Here is an 18,971-nt window from a genome sequence, read left to right on the forward strand (position 1 = left end):
CTCCCCATTCTCTTCTCCTTTGAGAAGGGAAGCTCTCTTCTAGGTGTCACCCATCCCCAATCCCCCTCCTCCAATCCAACCCAGGCACGTTAAGTCGCTGCAGGACTAGGTGTATCCATTCCCTCCAAGGCCAGACAAGGTGGCCCAGTTAGGGAAATGTGATCCACAGGCAGGTAGGCAACAGACTCAAGGATACCCTCCATTTCTGTGGTTGGGGGACCCACATGAAAACCAAGCTGCTGGGTTGGGGATTTAGCTCAGTGGTAGAGCGCTTGCCTAGTGAGCACAAGGCCCTGGGTTCGGTAACCAGCTCCAAAAAAAGAAAGAAAAAGAAAGAAAGGAAGAAAGGAAGAAAGAAAGAAAGAAAAGAAAACCAAGCTGCTCATCTACGACCCATGTTACATATGTGTAGAGAGCCTGGGTCCAGCCTGTGCTTGTTGTCTCTGGGAGCTCCCTAAAGCCCAGGTTAGTTGACTCTGTTGGTCATCCTGTGGAGTCTCTGTCCTCTTTGGGTCCCCCAATCCTCCTCTCAGCTCTTCTAGAAGACTCCTGAGCACCTTCTACTGCTTGGCCTTGGGTCTCTGCATCTCTTTCAGTTGGCTGCTGGGTAGAGCCTCTCAGAGCACATTTATCCTAGGGTCCTGTTTGCAAGCAAAATAGAGTCAGGGATTGGTTCTTGTCTCAATTTGCAACAGTCATTGGTTGGCTATTCCCTCAATCTCTACTCCATTTTTATCCTTCACATCTTATAGGTAGGAGACAATTGGATCAAAGGTTTTGTGGGTAGGTTGCTGTCCTTATTTCGTCACTGGGAGTCCTGCCTGGCTACAGGAAGTGGCCACTTTAGGATCCATATCTCCCCACTGCTAGGAGCATCAGATAGAGCCACCCCATAGAGCCCCTGAGGTCTCCCCCATCTCAGGTCACTGGCACATTCTAGAGATTGCCCCCTCTTGTCAGCCCATTTCTGTTCTCTTCCTACATCTGATCTGTGGAGGGGGCTCCACATCCCCTCTCCTATCCAGTTCCTTCCCACTCCTTCTGAGAGAGATTCTGCCATAGACTCTTAAACCGTCCTTGTATTTGGCTTGTTTGGGTCTGATGATTATAGCATGGTCGTCCCGTACTTTATGGCTAATATCCACTTATAAGTGAGTACATGCCATGCCTGTCCTTTTGGGTCTGGGTTACCTCACTCAGGATGATTTTTTTTCTAGTTCCACCCATTTGAGAGGCATTTTCTTAAATGAGGTTGCTTCTTCCCAGATGAGCTTAGCTTGTGTCAAGTTGGGGGAAAAGCCAGCACAGAACCATAATTAACAGTACTCTGGGATGGGTCGTCTTGGGTCCTGTGGCGTCAGTCTGGTCTTGCAGTAGCAGCACTGGGGTGTCTGTCAGAAATGCAGAGCTTCAAACTCACCCCCAGACTTCTGGGTCAGAATTTGTGAGAGCAGGACTCAGCCCACTGTAATAAGCTTTCTCCTTCAGAGTCAGATTTGAGAACCAGTGTTGTAAAATCAAAATGTTCCCCAAGTGCCTAACAGACTGTCTCTGAGAATTCAGCACCTGGTAAAAACGTCTCCTTTGACAAACTGGCATAAAATCTTTTCGCAGACAACAAGAGTAATCACCCCATCGTGTTTCCATGTCTGCCTTTTCTGTGGGAAACTTGGAACCGTGTGCTCTGTGCTCAATCATGGTCAATACCATGCCTGGGCCTTTTATCTCCCCTTCCTTCCCATGCATTTGATTTGCTTGTTTTATTTAACAGCCTTACTATGAATCTTTTATTACAGACCTTCTCAAATCCATTTTGCTAGTAAGTGGATTGGCAGTGTGGGGTGGGATATAATTTGAAATAAATTGACTTGCTCACGTAGTGATTGCCAGTAGAAGTGTTTGACCAAGAAATGGACTAGATGGTAGGGAAAGCTGGCCTGGAATTAAACATATCCTGCAGAAAACATTTCATATGTCTTTGAATACTTGTCCGTGGTTAAGAAAATGCAAACCGCATAGACTGATAAGAAGTGTGCTCCTAGGCTCAAGGCTGTTCTTTCTCCCCTGTAATACTGGGCACATTTTTAGTGTCTGGTGATTACACCTACATGTGAGGAAATGGTTGAATAGAACAGCCTACTTTTTGTCTGCATGAAGAAAATGAGAAATGTGGGGTAGGGGAGGCAATAGGAAAGAGAGGGTTATTTCCTGTGCTGCTACTTAGCCCACTGGTTTCTGCTGCTCCGGATTCTTCCAGCTCTTTCTCCCTCTGCCACTTTCTTTATTCTCTTGCTCACCTTGGTTCTCTGAGAATTGCACTTTCCATTTGCTCTTGAAATCAGTTAACGGTGAATCTATTCCCTGGCATTAGCTTTTCCCCTGGGGATTTACCAATTGATTGGCCTTTTAATCCAGTTGTTAAAATTCTCTCAATACTCACTGACATGAAGCGGTTTCAATTTGGGTGTTTAAAGTGCTGGCCAAGGTCATTAGGAATGCGAAGTTCACATATCTACTTTGTAGAGCCCAGGCATTGCCTGGGAATCGATTTGCTTGGTGAAGGTGGCCTCCAAGGATTGGAACCGGTGCCAAGTCCACCCTCGTCCTGAGCTCAGTGTACACAGCACACTGGATAGCAACTGAGAACACCCTATATAACCTTTGCAGGGCACTGCACGTGTGAATAAGTTATGGATGGAGCTTCATGCTGGCCAGCTGCACCTTTATCATGGATAGCCAGGTCCTCTGCCATCTCAGAATCTGTGAACATTCCCTAGAAATGGATGCTGTTACATTTATGTTTTTTTTTTAATACTCCCAAGTCACTAGAAATGGGAGGTAATGGGTAGGTAGGATTTCAGCCAGACAGAGGCTTGGTTAAGAAGCAGGATTGTGCTACAGATTCTCTTTTCTCTGGCTTATATCTTACAGTATTGTGGGGACAAGAAAGTCAGTATTGTGAGAAAAGCTATGATCTTGAGGGTTGAAGCGCTTACTGGAATATTTATTAAATGCCTGCTACTGTTATTTTTTTAAAGATTTATTTATATAGTTTATGCATATGAGTGCATGTGTGCCTGCACACAGAAGAGGGCATCAGATCCCTTTATAGATAGTGGTGAGATACCATATGGGGGCTGGGAATTGAATTCAGACTTCTGGAAGAGCAGCCGGTGCTCTCAAACACTGAGCCCTTTCTCCATCTCCCACTACGATTTTTAAAATGCTCAGTATTCACAGTTCTGAAATGTGTGTGTGTTGGTGTGTGTGCAGGAGCATGTGGAGGTCAGAGGACAACCTCAGCCACTGTTCATCTGGTGCTGTCCACTTCTTGGGTGTGTCTTTCACTGGCATGGAACTTCCCAAGTAGACTAAGTTGGCTGGCCTGCAAGCTCAGGGACAGGTTCATCCCCCTTCCCAGTGTGGGGACAACAATCATGTCACCATTACTAGATTCTTCATGTGGGTTTAGAGAACAAACGTAGCTCTTCATGCTTGAAAGTCAGGTGCTTTCCTGACAAAGATAGCACTTTAGCCCCTATATTGTTTAATTTTGTAAGGGCAAGAGTTCATCTATTGACATTCTGGAAACAGACGAGTGGTTAATAGGACTTTCCTGAAACAGTATCTTTGCTAATGTCATATTTTTGCCTGTTTGAAATATTAGAAAAATCAAGATGTTTGCTTTTAGTAGAAAACAAATACGTTAGTGAAATGTACTTAAAGTAATATGGAATTGTACCCTTTACATGTTATTCTTTCCTAGTGAATTATTATTTTTCTGGAAGTAAAGGGAGGGTTCTTAATCAAATCACTACGTAGTGCAGTACTTGGCCTGCGTTAGGGTCTTTTGTTGAGTAAGAAAGCTAGTAACTCAGTTGTCTTCTTGGTGAGCGGAATGCAGTCTGTGGTAGCCTGGGCTGGGACACATCATATGAACTTAAATACTCATTGTCTTCCAATTGTCCATCGGTCTAGCCTCTTAGGGTACTTCTAGGGGCTCCTGGCTGGGGCTGTGGAAATGTCTTAGAGTGGTAGGTACAGGCTGTCACACTGGGCAAACAGTCCATTCGTTTAACTTGGTTTGTTGTGAAGTTGGCTTTGCTTTTAATTTTGAATGAGTGTGTAACATTTAAACTTCAGGGAACACACACACACACACACACACGTATGCATGCCTGCATGCACACATGCATGTATGATTTCTGATTTTTATTAAGACCTCAATAGAATTCTCCTTACCAATCCTCATGGCAGCATTTGTGCCACGAAGCATGTTTTCTGAGGACTGGTTGGGTGAGCATTGCTCTTGACTTTTCCTTGTCTAGAGGGAAAGAAACCTTGTGTGGATCCACACCTGCGCAACATATGGAATCCTGCAACGTGATGTAGGGTGTTTTGCAGGCAACCCATGCATAAACAGAAATAGGAGAGCAGGTCAGCCCAAAGTCCACTGCTTGACTAGTTCAAAAACCTCAGGCACAGGAAAGAGGGGTGGGACAACATGGCAGACATTTTCCCAGGTGTGGCAGCAGAAAGCTTTTGGGCCATGATTGTGGTGATTGTGGGGCACACTGTTGGCAGGGGTATAGGAAGTAGAGAGAATGCCCCAGAGATAGTAGAGATGGATGAGGGAGGACCCCACTAAGATGGGATCAACCCTGAACCAGACTGATTAGGTTAAGCATCTTTGAAGGCCATGGGATGGAACCAGGGGAACCTGTCAGGCTGCAGTATGAGAATCACCCTTGGGAAAGAGGGAGAGAACAGGAAGATAAGACTTGGGTAGAAGGATATGATGTTAAACTGTAATTATAAGAATCCTTGGGCCAGTGTTGCCTGTCAGAGGAGTCCCACTTCATTCCAAATGGACACAACATGCTTAGGCAATGAATCGCAGCAGCCCGTGGGAAGGGAGGCTTTAGTGTTCATGTAGTGATGTAGTTCAGGAACTATAGGTGTGGTCATGGATTCATTTGCTCCCCATGGTTAGAAACCCAAGATGTTCTTGGTCCCAGCTGCTAAAGCTCACCCCTTGATGCTTGCAGACTTTCCTATGTTCACATTTAAGAAGCATCACCACACCCATCTCCAATGGGCTGCTGCTCTCAGCTGAGTGATACAAACCATCCCCCCCTTATTGCAGTTAAGTTTGGGTCTCACCCTGTCCTTTCTGAGCTCATAAAGAAACTTAGTCATCACTTTGGCAGATCTTAATGACAGGCCTGTCATAGCCTTTGACTGGCTCTGAAGTCTTGCGGCTGTGCCTTTCTTGGGCTAGGATGGGTGCACTGACTGTTCACAGTTGCAGTGGGTTTCAGTGGAAGCAGCTAAGCCTCTTCCGGCTAATTTGGGTCATTTATTCCTGCGGTGTGATATTCTGTAGATCCCCAGGCACAGAAAGTTCTAGCTGCTATTGTGGCATCTGTAGCTTGTCCACTGGAACCTTTGCCATGCCCAGTGGCAAGAGAATACATCTTGGGGACTTGCAGCTTTCAGGAGCAGAGGTTTGAGGATGGGAAGTGAAACATTCCTCGTGGAACAACGGGAGTGTCCAAAGAGAAGCCACTCTGCTCCCATGCTTTGGTTCGGAGGCCCATGGGTTCTTTCTTCTCAGGGCAGTGCCTTACTTAGAGGCCTCAATCACATCTTCTGAAGGACAGCACCTGATCCCTTCTGAGGGATGAGCTTTTGAGCCAAGATAGTTAGAAGGCTGGTCCAGCATTCTATGATGCCAGCCGTTCGCAGTATGAAATCCAGAATGAATGGCACAGACTTGGTCCCAATCCTGATCTCCTTTCTTTGAAGTGGGCCTTGTGGGGATGCTGTGGTATGTAGGTCTCATGTCTCCTGAGCAGGTGATCTTTTAAACCATAGGTATCACTGGCTGAGCCCACTGGGTTTGAATTCGCTGGCATGTAACTGAGTCATTTTAAGATATTGATATTCTGCGAGCAAGTGTTCTTTTTCACAGGATGTCGGAGCAGAGGCTTACCAGACATTGGCTCTCCAAAGGGGTGCACTTCTTTACCTGGGATGGAGGACCGTTCCAGAGTCCCAGCAACCTGTTTTATGATTTTTCCTGGGGCTTGCTTAAGCTGCATATTTCCATGTGATGGCAGTGGAGAATTTAAACTATATCCTGGTAGCCGTCCGACCCCACGGTGGTTTCCAACTGTAAAACTTCATTAGCAGGTTTCTGTTTTAGAAGTCTGTAACATTGGAAGGGAGGACAGAAGACAAACCAGAGGCTGGGAAAGCAGTCTAGGAGTTACCACAGTCTAAGCAAAAGTGAAGGACGAGAGCCAAGTGCTTGCTAGCCACAGGAATGAGGAAGCGAGGACTGTTTGGAAAAGCATTTAGAAAGTAGCAGTGGTAAAAATCGTGTCTGGGGGGGAACGCCTGTCTAGCACAGTCTTGGGATTTTGAGATCTGCCAGGTAATCTGAAAGAAGTCCATCTGTCATGGTTTTGGCTCTTGTTATTTTAAAGTGTTCCCAGCGATCATGCCTGGAGAAGACATTTGAGTTGCGCTGAGCCAAAAATGTTAATAAGCTGTATTTAATCAACTGGCTCTAGAGCTGAACGCTAATATTAATTTTATTGAACCAATTCTTTTTTCTTCCAAAAATTCAGGGCTTGGGTAAGTCAGAAATAGATTGACGTACAATATCAGGTACTGCTTTTATTTCTTGTGTTTCCTATGTAGCCCTAGAACTGAGAACAGGGTTCAATACTTATTAGAATATATAATGATTACGAGAATGAGCTTTGAGTTTTTTGTTTGTTTGTTTTTGGGGTTTTTTTTTTGCTTTGTTTTTGTTTGGGGGTTTGGGTTTTTTAACTAATAATGAACTTGGAAGCTTTTACCATGGGTGCTGAACTTTTACTGGGAGCTGTTGGATTTCTAGGGTCATAAACAGTCAAAGAGAAGCACCTGTCCACAAGCATTTTTTTTAAAAGATTTATTTATTCATGTATTTTGTCTATGAGTGGTCTGTCTTCATGCACTCACAAGAAGAGGCAGTTAGATCCCATTACAGATAGTCGTGAGCTACTGTGTGGCTGCTGGGGATCTAATTCAGGACCCCTGGAAGGCCAGTGCTTTTAACCATGAGCCATCTCTCCAGCCCCACAAGCCTTATTACCATAAGCAAAGACCAACTCTATAGTATAGGTAACTCAGATGTTACTAGATTTTACCTTTTGGCTTCATCAAAGCTTACAATAAGAAAGGATGGAACTGTAGTCTCTCCCTTCTCTTGATTGCAATCAGGGAAACCAAACATCCTGAACTATGCTATCACTGTGACATACTACTCTAGGGGAAAGGGAACCTTTCATTAGCACTCCTAACAGCGGACCTCATGCAGCCCAGTGTCCTGTTATTTACTCCCCTCTCACCATTTAGGAAATGGAGCATGCGTTAAAATAGCAGGGGTGTTTCTCAGCATTCTTCCAGACCATAAAAGTTTCAACTGTCTGAAAGAGGTACTGGTTAGGCATTGGCACGGGCTTAGCTCTGTAAAATCACCTGCAGTTTGATTTATGACGATACGATTTTCTACCCAAGCTACGGTAGCCCGAGATCAACTTCCTACATGTAATGAAACTGCTTCCCTCTGCATCTTTCAACTTTGCTGAATCCTACATCTCTGTCTGCCATCATCCCCTGGTTTCAGTGACCTGAGAAAGATGTGGAAGCTGAGTAATGGTCTGGGAAAACAAACTAGTAGATGGAGACTCCAGAGCCCCGAGTTTCACTTTGCCCTGTCCCCTTATCCTCCTGTTGGTACCCCATGTTCAGATGCTTTCACTATACTAACTAGAGATCAAATAGCCAGCTTCCTGTTGGGGCAGTTTCAGTGCCTCCTGCCAAACTCACGTTGAATTGTCATTGCCACCGTACTGATTTGGAAAATGAGACCTTCACAGGTGAATAGATCAGGAGGTCCTGGCTAGAGAGAAAGGAATAGCAAAAATGCCTCCATAAGATCAGACTTAAGGCAATTTTCTTAATCTAGTGACTGATGTAAGCGGACCCAGTCCATTGTGGGTAGGTTCACCCCTGGGTCATTAAGAAAGCAGTCTGAACAAGCCATGAGAGCAAACTAGTAAGCAGCACTCCTCCTTGGCCTCTGTATCAGCTCCTACTTCCAGATTCCCACTGGGCTTGAGATCTGGTTCTGATTTTCTCCCATGATGAATAGTGATGTGGAAGTATAAGGAAATAAGCCCTTTCGTCTGATAAGTTACTTTTGGTTACGGTGTTTCATCACAGCAATAGAAACTCCAAGACGACCTGTGTGGATGGACCAATGCTGGGCCGGGAGGGTGGCTTGCCCTTTCTTTGCATGTGCTCATTTGCCTTTTCTCTCTCTTCTGTGTCGTGATGTGATATCAAAGTCCACCTCAGAAGTTCTAACCACGTCCTGGGACATCCCACCTTCTAGCAGGGTGATCTAAACAGATGTCTCTATAAAGTTCCCAGCCTTAGGTATTGTGTTATATCAATAAGAAGACATGGCGGGGCTGGAGAGATGGCTCAGCGGTTAAGAGCACCCGACTGCTCTTCCAGAGGTTATGAGTTCAATTCCCAGCAACCACATGGTGGCTCACAACCATCTGTAAAGAGTTCCAATGCCCTCTTCTGGTGTATCTGAAGACAGCTACAGTGTACTTATATATAATAAATAAATAAATCTTTAAAAAAAAAAAAAAAGAAGACATGGCAACTACCCTCTCCCTTTTCTCCCTTAGTGTACTTATCTGTTAAACTTGGAGTTAAAAAATAACTTTCCTGATAAGATCATTAATAGAATCATATGTATAGATTTTAACCAGGGACTGAGGATGGAGGTAAACACGAAGTGGTTTTGGTGGCACTTTTCACATGCTTACCCATAGGTCTCTTTACCTCCCTTCAACCCCAGGACCACAAAACAAAAACAAAAACAAAAACAAACAAACAAACAAAAAAAACCCCAAATCCAACTTAGAGAAACACCCATAGGAACAACTGTGCAGTATTTCTGACTTAATTAATGTCTGTGTGTGAGTACTTAGCTAGGTAATAGCCGTTCTTCTTCACCTTCGTCCTAATTGATTCTGAAGTCACACATTTTAAGTGACTTTCTCATTTATTATTAATTCAAGGCTCTCTTATTGGATACTGTGACCATTGGCCACATGTGGCTTTTATTTTCCACATGTGGCGTTTTAGCTCAGACTACAATTAAGTGGAATTAAATTAAACTCTCCAGTGAACAAATCAGTTACTCAATAGTCGTGTAACCAACCCCACGATGGCCCCATGGGAAAACATGCCCATCCTCAGAGACAGCCCTGCTAGACAGTGCTGATTCTGCTGTGGTTGTGCACACAGGCTCATTTGTTGCCCCTGACAACCATGTGCCTGTGCACACCCAGGCCAGCTGAGTTCTTAGGAGCTCTGTGCACTCCCAGGCTGCTGGGTATTTCAGACCTTTGAGCATGCACAGACTGGCTTGGTACTTAAGGGCTGAAGAAGTGAAGAGCAGGATCTGCCGTGAGTCATATCAAACCCAAGTCCTTTCAGGACCTGTAACCTAGTTCCTTTGCCTTCTTGCTCTAGAGCTCTGCATCACACACTCGGGTGGGTTATTTCCCTCTACTCCCGAGAGCAAGGGCTCGAAGAACCCTATGTAGCTACCTAGATTATCTGCGATGATTTTGGGAGTAGGTTGCCCCAACTTTAGAGTAAGCTCAAGATGACTGCATTGGGACCCTTCCTTGGTCTCAGTGGTCACAATACTGTGTGTTCCTTTTTGTTCAGCCCAACCCAGCCCTGCCTTTTTCTTCTGTGAGTAACAACAGAGGAAGTCAGATTAGATAAATTGCTACCTTTTAAGCAACCACCAAGACTTAACCCTCCGTGTTATCATTACTCCTAGCTTGGAGTCACTGAGGAGGTCACTGTGAGCTGACCTCCACATGGTGATGTGTTGCACTGGATGTGAGACTGAGTTCAGTTTCTCAAGTTCACATCACTTTCTGCAGCAGCACACGAGTTCAAGCTCGTTCTATAGCCTGTAGAGGCCATCTCTTCCCAGCACTCCAAGGCTCTCTAGGCTTCCTTTCTTAGTAACTTACCCACCTCTCTGGCAATCTTTGGAGAGTATTTGGTCTCTAGAGAAGATCCTAGGGCCCTTAGGGATAGCATGCTATACTTGGTTATCGTAAAAGCAAAGCACAAGGTCAGTCCGGAAAAGAGCACTTCACTTAAGAATAGCTCAAGGCCAACCTGGGACCATCTGATTCTAGATGGTGTAAGGTGGTTGGAGACATTATCTCCAAGGAAACGAAGAGAATCCTGTTCATTAAAGGGCAGAGCATCAGAAACAAGGGACTCTACTGTAGTGGTTATATAGGTCAGGGCCTTCCCTTCTCTTTCCTCAAACACTGGGAGAAGCCACTGGAAGGATGGATGGAGGAGACCGTGTGGAATAAAGGGCTCTCTGCTCGCACTGGACGGCTTAATAGTCCCTTAATTGAGTGGAACTGGGAACTGAGTTCCCAGTTTGCCAGAGCCTGTGAAAGAACAAAAGGCCTCTGGGGCTGTTTCCTCTCACTAATAACTTGAGAAACACCCTCCACGTTTTCTAAACTTTACTGCAATCTGAACTTCCGGAGTGTACTTTCAGAGGTGATTCCTATTTGCTAAATCTTAGCACCAAGAACACACGAAAAGGAATGCTAATCCCGTGTGACAGTTGCATCCCCAGCTGATGTCAATATGCTGAAATCTTGAAATCACTTGTCCACACTTCTCTTTCTCTCATCGTCTTCTCTCTGTTGTCTCTTCAACCAGAGACTTAACCTAACTGTTGCTCCCCATCTGGTTCATCCCATTTTTCCAGGTAATACTACTCAAGTTTCTCTCTTCAGCTCAACTCTGAACAAAAAAACTAGGTCAACATTAAGATCAGTGGTCTCTTCCCTGCAGCAGGAGGCGCTATGGAGTTCTTCAGGCCCTTCTAGCTCCCACTGACTGCCAAAAACATCGCCCAGTCCCCACCCTTCCTCCGTCACCTGAAATACTTTATTTCCTGCCTGGAAGAGCTTACTGAAGTCATGTCCCTTATCCTTGGACCACCTCTTTAGGTGTTTGCACTTTTTTTTTGGTGTCCCAGTTTATTCATTTGTGAAGTAGGGTTATAATAAACCTGGTCTATGAAGGTGTTGTGGGGATTAAAGACATCACTTGCCAGAGTGCTTTGCAGTTGACAAGTTGAGTGAAATTTTTTTTCTAAATCAAATAAAAAGCAATGCTGGCACAGTGACTAACTAGTTAGCCCTCTAGTAACTAATTCTTGATATCTTCCTTTGTATTTAATTAATTATTTTATCTGAATGTTATTTTTTTTTCTTATTTGGTGATTTCCATTTAGCCTTAATGTTAGATATGATATGGCCTTTATGCATTAAGGAATATAGAGGGTTTTCTGTGCATGTACAAATAGCATCTTGATTAGTATTAATCAATTAACATTGATGGTAGGACAGTTTGTGTCTCTGAGACCCTCTCCCCCTTAAGGAAAAGGCATTTTCAAGTTTGGAAAGTTCTCCTTGAATCTACCTTATTCCAATTGCCCTGTATTTTTATCCTCAACAAAGGACACTGATTTTAGCCCAGAGCAAGATAGAAAAACTGGTAGAAACCACTTCTGTCCTTGTTGGCTTCTTTCCATTGAAATGGGTGCTTCTTAATACCTCTGTGAAGCCTGTCACAGGTCGTGTCCTGAGTGGAAACCAGCAGTTCCCAGCAGGGTGTTGACCCACATGGATAACCAGGTGCCTTCCTCAATAGCCCAAGGCAGCTTTGAGAATTCCATTATCTGGCGAGCGTGTGTTGGGCATTGATCCAAATCTGTTCAGTTCCTTACCCCTATTAATCCTATGAGGGCCGTAGCAGCTTTGGATTGTTATTGCTCTCCTCTGTAGAGGATGAGACTGAGAGCTACAGGGTGGGTTAGGAAACCTATCCCAGCTTACAGAGGTCTAGCCTGGGCTGGATGGCTCCACAGCACCTGCTTTTAGGCTTGCACTGTCTGCCTTCCATATATTGTCCATTTTATCCTTATGATAATCATAAGGTTGGAGAAAGTACCTGAGTCACCACAAGTTATTTCTGGACAGCCTGGTTTTTGGGTAGTTTTGGTGTCCTTCAGGATCCCCTCTCCGGCTCCAGGATAGAGGGAGGACAAGGCTGGCTGGTTCCAGACCACAGGGCCAGCTAGTGGGCTGAGGTGTCTTTTCTTCTGATGGCTGACAGACAAGCTGTCTCCATCTCTGGTCTGTTGCTGAGAAGTCTCAGCCCTGTCCCTTCAAGTTGTCCCGGGTGATTTCCCAATTAGAGGAATCTTCCAGAAGGGGGCTTTTGTGAAGTTGGTGGGTTCTGGTGCCCCTGTTCTACTTCTCTGGGTTTGAGGCTGCCTTTTGTCAGCAGGCCCTCTTTCCCTCTTTAAAAATTCTGTTTTGTGGAAGGAGAATTCATTAACCTATCCCTCTCCAAGTAGAGCAAGCTAATTGTTAGAAATCCTAAGTACTTCTCTCGCCTTGCTCTGGCCAGGGTCCCCGATTGAGGTTTTGAAGTGAAGCCTGTCTTAAGGACGGAAGCCCAGACTCACAGCCATGGGATGAGGATCTGGGTGTCGGCAGTGCCTGTGCCCTTGGGGACATCAGAGGCTGAGCTTCACTCACCCCAGCATCTCTGTGACTCTGTCCGTGGCACTTCACTTCTCCAAGTTTCCCCTATTTATTTATTTGCTGTGTATCCATTTGTGTTTAAGTTTATGATACATGGTATGACCTTTTAGAATGAGTATGCACTGTGAAATAATTAAGTCAAGCTGATGGCTATCCCCATTACCCCATATACCTATCGGGGTGTGTGTGTGTGTGTGTGCGCGCGCGCGTGTGTGGGCTTTCTAAGTAGATTTCAAGTATTAACTATTGTTAACTGTAGTCATTGTGCCAAACAGTAAGTCTCCCTCCTCTAACTGGAACTCTGCACTTTGACCAGCATCTACCTGTTCACTCCCATCTACTCCCATCGCCCCTGGTGACTCTGTTTCTGTGAGTTCACACGGATTTAGATTATGCGCATCCTGACGTCATGCAGCGTTTTTTTCTTGCTGAGCCAAGCTTATTTCACTCGGCATAAAGTCCCTTGGGTTCACTCCTGTCGGAATGGAATTTCAGCATTTTTTCCTCCTCCCTCCTATTTCCCGTGTCCTAGTCCTAGCAGATTTCCTCAGTCATCAGAAGGGTAATGGGAAGTTATCCAGGTCTTTATGAAGTGCAGTGGGGTTCCTAGGCTGATTGGCTGTTGCTGGGGCCACACCAGCAAAGATGGCCACCAGGCTCGGCAGAAAGGGGATCGATTGCTGTCTCACAGGCAGCTGGAGCCCATGGACTCACTGGCTAGCCTCTTCTTTTCTCTGTCAACATCACTGGTGCAGCTCAGATGGCAGAGGACCAGGAACCTGGGGAACAGTGTTAATCTGGAGCCTTTCATAAAGAGAGGTCATCTCCATGCGTATAGTGCTGTTCTCTTAACCCCAGAGATGAATTCCAAGATACCTGAGATCACAGAAAGCCACGGACCCTGTGCTTGGTTGACGCCTTTTCCACCTTGACTAAGAGCTACCTACTTGAACTCATTCACACCCGGGCATGATAGGAATACACAGTTGCCTTTTCGTTCTTCCCGGCATTGTTGATAGAAGACGCATGTTTTTGCCCTCTGTGGCTCTTGAGACCTCACGGTATGATATTTTTCTTTGCTTCTTGAAAACCTTGACCAACTTATTTTAAACAAATACCTTGTGACTTCTCTGTGGCATATTTGAACGGCCAAAATTATTGGCTTGCACTTTAGGGTCTTTGTTCAGGAAAAGAAAGGTTACTCAAAGGTTACACAAGCCCCCGTGATACCATGACAGTGCATATATTATCGAAACGCGAGGATTAGTGTTACTCGTTAGTTTGCCTGGCTTCAGAGATACCTAGAAGACTGGTTTATTTTCTGTTCTGTTTTTGTATGCATCTGCATGTGGAGGGCAGAGGACAACATCAGCTGACTTATTTGTGAGATAGGGTCTTTCCTTGGCCTGGAGTTTGTCATATAGGCTAAGCCTGTCCACCAAGGTCCAAGAATTTGCCTGTCTCTACCTTCCCAGTACTGCGATTGAAAGAATCACATGCCACCATACCCAGATGTTTCCATTTTTGTACATTGTATGAACTCAGATTGTCATGCTTGCATTTGTTGAGCTATCATTTTAGCACCATACTGTCCCTAAAAGATGTCACTCTTTCCAGATAAGTTTTTCTGTCTCCTCCAAAGAACCCCCAAATTCATTTTTCTTTAGAATTCCTGTAGTATTCATTCGTGTACATATAATATGTATCTGAAAGCACACATTCATTCTAATTTTATAGAAGGTAGTTATTATATTGTCTATGCTTTAGTGAATATGTTATGGTCTCCATAGAATCAATTCATTTCAACAAACCTGCTTTCAGACATAACCTACCTGTTTTGTTCTGGGGAAGTAGAGAGATATCAAGTGTTATACAAAAATAGATGCCTTTAAGGAGATCCTAATCAATCATGAAAGACAAGGACCTTAATAATCATAATGTGAGTTGCTATAGTAATAATTAAAGAAAGCTCTCCATAATAATTTAATTCACTTTCATGTCAGGGTAGATGATACCCCATTTTAAAGATAAAGAAATGAAAAGTTGCATATCCAAGGTCATAGTCCTAACCAGTGCTGAGCTAAAATTTTTTTATTTATTTTTTATTTTTTTTTTTAGCACAAACACATTTATTTACTAGCCAAAGGAATGATCTTGGGTAAACCAACAGTTTGACATGGGTTTCAGGTAAAGTGTCTGTAATGAACAGTCATGAAAAATAAAACCAAAGAAGTAAAGCAGTGTGGTTCTGTATGACCTGCTCATTAAATTGAACTTATTCCCTCGGGTAGCTGACTCCTGTCCAGGATGATGAGGGAGCCAGTCCTTACTGTATCTTCTCATAGATCCGAGTACAGACGGCATTGTTCATGGTACATTCCACCACCATCTTCCCGTCGTCCTTCAGTTTTCTTGTTATCGTGCTTTCTTTCCCGTCCCACTTCTGGTGCTGGATCAGGGCACCATCTTCGAAGGTGCAGACCGTCTCAGTTTTCCTGCCATCAACTGTGGTTTCATTAAACTTCTCTCCCAGGGTGCAAGAAAACATGGTCGTCTGCACCACGCTCTCGAATTTGATGGTGAGGTTGTTGCCGTCACAGGTAATGATGCAGTCTGGTTTGGCCAGGGCACCCATCTTCCTAAGAGGCACCCCCTACTCCTAGCTCCTTCATGTAGTTCTCAAAGCCATGGCTTTTCACCAGGCGCCACTTGTCTTCAAGGTCCTTAAGGCTGGCCATGGCGGGCAGGAGAGAACAAAAGCATCGAGGAGATGCGGTGGCCCGGGCACCCATCTTCCTAAGAGGCACCCCCTACTCCTAGCTCCTTCATGTAGTTCTCAAAGCCATGGCTTTTCACCAGGCGCCACTTGTCTTCAAGGTCCTTAAGGCTGGCCATGGCGGGCAGGAGAGAACAAAAGCATCGAGGAGATGCGGTGGCCCGGGGTGGGGAGGGGGCACTCGCTGAGCTAAAATTTGAACCCAAATTTGTCAAACAAAACAAAACAACCCAAAACTGAAACAGAATAAAGTAAAGAAAGCCAACTTCCCTCACTGTCTTACAGCTGTGAAATAAACCTCTCACTATAAATAGGGAAATGCCATACAAGGAATGGAGAAGGTGCTGATCTTGTTTTTCCCACAAGACTGGGCTTTCTAAAGGAGGCACGTGACTTCATCCTTAAGGGGAGAGTCGAGATGTAACAAGGTAGACATCGAAAGCCAAGACATTGAGTAAGAAGACAGCCAGCCACTGGTACCTTGGACATCTGAGGAACTTTTGTTATCTGAATATGCCACATCAAGGGAAAAATTGCAGGCAGGAAGAAGATTATGTGCAGCCTTATAGACCTCTTATTTGGCCTGTTCTAACAGTTCCCGTTGCCACTGGAACACCTACCTCAGCCTCCTCTTCCAAGATTCTTACCCAGAGACAATGTTGGAATCTTACGGTTTTCCAGAGGCCAGAATGTGGTCTGCATTGTTCAACGGAATCTCTGTGAATCAGAGTCCTGTGGCCTTCCATTCCTAGAACCTGTCCCTCAGGATGTTTGACATCCATGTTTCTCTCTATGCTAACTCCTAAGTCAGAGAAGACTTAATGAGTGTTTGACAATGCCTGTGGTTTGCATCCCACAGGGTCTGGAAAGGGTTAGTGTGGTCCTAGCCTATGGTCCCTCTTTCTATTATGTACATCTTACCTGGCACCAACATCAATCCATGCCATTGTATCATTATCCTTTTTGTTCATCTTCCTCCTCTTCCCCTTCTGTCATTCCCTCCCCGTCTCATTCTGTTATTTTGGGACAGAGTCTTAGAAAGTGTCCCAGAGAGCCCTATAGCTCACTCCCCCTTTGCTTTAGTTTCCCTTCTTAATGGGCTCAAGCCCTTATTCTCAGTGTTCATATTCATTCTTGGCTAAATAAATAACTGACCTCTCCAGTCTTCATTTTTAATATTATTTAATATTAAATGGATATCAACATTCCCTTTCATGTTCTTACCAATTAGGTCTTTGTGGGCACTTTTATTTATTTATTTTTGGGGGGGGGTATTAACGACGGTGTCATTTTTTTTTTTTTTGGTTCTTTTTTTCGGAGCTGGGGACCAAACCCAAGGCCTTGCCATTTTTTTTTTTTTTTGGTTCTTTTTTTTCGGAGCTGGGGACCGAACCCAGGGCCTTGCGCTTCCTAGGCAAGCGCTCTACCACTGAGCTAAATCCCCAACCCTCATTTTTTTTTTATTAACTTGAGTATTTCTTATTTACATTTCGAGTGTTATTCCCTTTCCCGGTTTCCGGCAAACATCCCCCTAACCCCTCCCCCTCCCCTTCTTTATGGGTGTTCCCATTGCCGCCCTCCCCCCAACAATCACGTTCACTGGGGGTTCAGTCTTAGCAGGACCAAGGGCTTCCCCTTACACTGGTGATCTTACTAGGATATTCAGTGCTACATATGAGGTCAGAGTCCAGGGTCAGTCCATGTATAGTCTTTAGGTAGTGGCTTAGCCCCTGGAAGCTCTGGTTGCTTGGCATTGTTGTTCATATGGGGTCTCGAGCCCCTTCAAGCTTTCCAGTTCTTTCTCTGATTCCTTCAATGGGGGTCCTGTTCTCAGTTCAGTGGTTTGCTGCTGGCATTTGCCTCTGTATATGCTGTATTCTGGCTGTGTGTCTCAGGAGCGATCTACATCCGGCTCCTGTCGGTCTGCACTTCTTTGCTTCATCCATCTTGTCTATATGGGTGGCTGTATATGTATGGGCCACATGTGGGGCAGGCTCTGAATGGGTGTTCCTTCTGTCTCTGTTTTAATCTTTGCCTCTCTATTCCCTGCCAAGGATATTCTTGTTCCCCTTTTAAAGGAGTGAAGCATTCACATTTTGATCATCCGTCTTGAGTTTCATGTGTTCTAGGTATCTAGGGTAATTCAAGCATTTGGGCTAATAGCCACTTATCAATGAGTGCATACCATGTGTGTTTTTCTGTGATTGGGTTACCTTACTCAGGATGATATTTTCCAGTTCCAACTATTTGCCTACGAATTTCATAAAGTCATTGTTTTTGATAGCTGAGTAATATTCCATTGTGTAGATGTACCACATTTTCTGTATCCATTCCTCTGTTGAAGGGCATCTGGGTCCTTTCCAGCTTCTGGCTATTATAAATAAGGCTGCGATGAACATAGTGGAGCACATGTCTTTTTTATATGTTGGGGCATCTTTTGGGTATATGCCCAAGAGAGGTAGAGCTGGATCCTCAGGCAGTTCAATGTCCAATTTTCTGAGGAACCTCCAGACTGATTTCCAGAATGGTTGTACCAGTCTGCAATCCCACCAACAGTGGAGGAGTGTTCCTCTTTCTCCGCATCCTCGCCAGCATTTGCTGTCACCTGAGTTTTTGATCTTAGCCATTCTCACTAGTGTGAGGTGAAATCTCAGGGTTGTTTTGATTTGCATTTCCCTTATGACTAAAGATGTTTCTTTAGGTGTTTCTCAGCCATTCGGCATTCCTCAGCTGTGAAGTCTTTGTTTAGCGCTGAACCCCAATTTTTAATAGGGTTATTTGTCTCCCTGCAGTCTAACTTCTTGAGTTCTCTGTATATTTTGGATATAAGGCCTCTATCTGTTGTAGGATTGGTAAAGATCTTTTCCCAATCTGTTGGTTGCCATTTTGTCCTAACCACAGTGTCCTTTGCCTTACAGAAGCTTTGCAGTTTTATGAGATCCCATTTGTCGATTCTTGATCTTAGAGTATAAGCCATTGGTGTTTTGTTCAGGAAATTTTTTCCAGTGCCCATGTGTTCAAGATGCTGCCCTAATTTTTCTTCTATTAGTTTGAGTGTATCTGGTTTGATGTGGAGGTCCTTGATCCACTTGGACTTAAGCTTTGTACAGGGTGATAAGCATGGATCAATCTGCATTCTTCTTCATGTTGACCTCCAGTTGAACCAGCACCATTTGCTGAAAATGCTATCTTTTTTCCATTTGGTGGTTTTGGGTCCTTTGGTGTGATTCTGATAGGTCTGCCTTTATATGTTACTTGACCTTTTTCCCTTACTGCTTTTAATATTCTTTCTTTATTTTGTGCATTTGGTGTTTTGACTATTATGCGACGGGAGGTGTTTCTTTTCTGGTCCAATCTATTTGGAGTTCCGTAGGCTTCTTGTATGCTTATGGGTATCTCTTTCTTTAGGTTAGGGAAGTTTTCTTCTATGATTTTGTTGAAGATATTTA

The 18,971-nt window shown here is 44.4% G+C and overlaps 1 protein-coding gene and 1 pseudogene across 6 annotated transcripts in view; one reads left to right on the forward strand and one right to left on the reverse strand.

The window, feature by feature from the left end:
• Lypd6 (Ly6/Plaur domain containing 6) overlaps positions 1-18,971 on the forward strand; it is a 145,610-nt gene that overhangs the window by 83,732 nt on the left and 42,907 nt on the right.
• On the reverse strand, positions 14,722-16,181 carry LOC120101547 (fatty acid-binding protein 5-like; annotated as a pseudogene). Its single transcript, XR_015684335.1, has one exon. The product of XR_015684335.1 is annotated as a fatty acid-binding protein 5-like (transcript).

Source organism: Rattus norvegicus, chromosome 3, assembly GCF_021556685.1.
Source record: "Rattus norvegicus strain SHRSP/BbbUtx chromosome 3, alternate assembly SHRSP_T2T, whole genome shotgun sequence".
Taxonomy (NCBI): domain Eukaryota; kingdom Metazoa; phylum Chordata; class Mammalia; order Rodentia; family Muridae; genus Rattus; species Rattus norvegicus.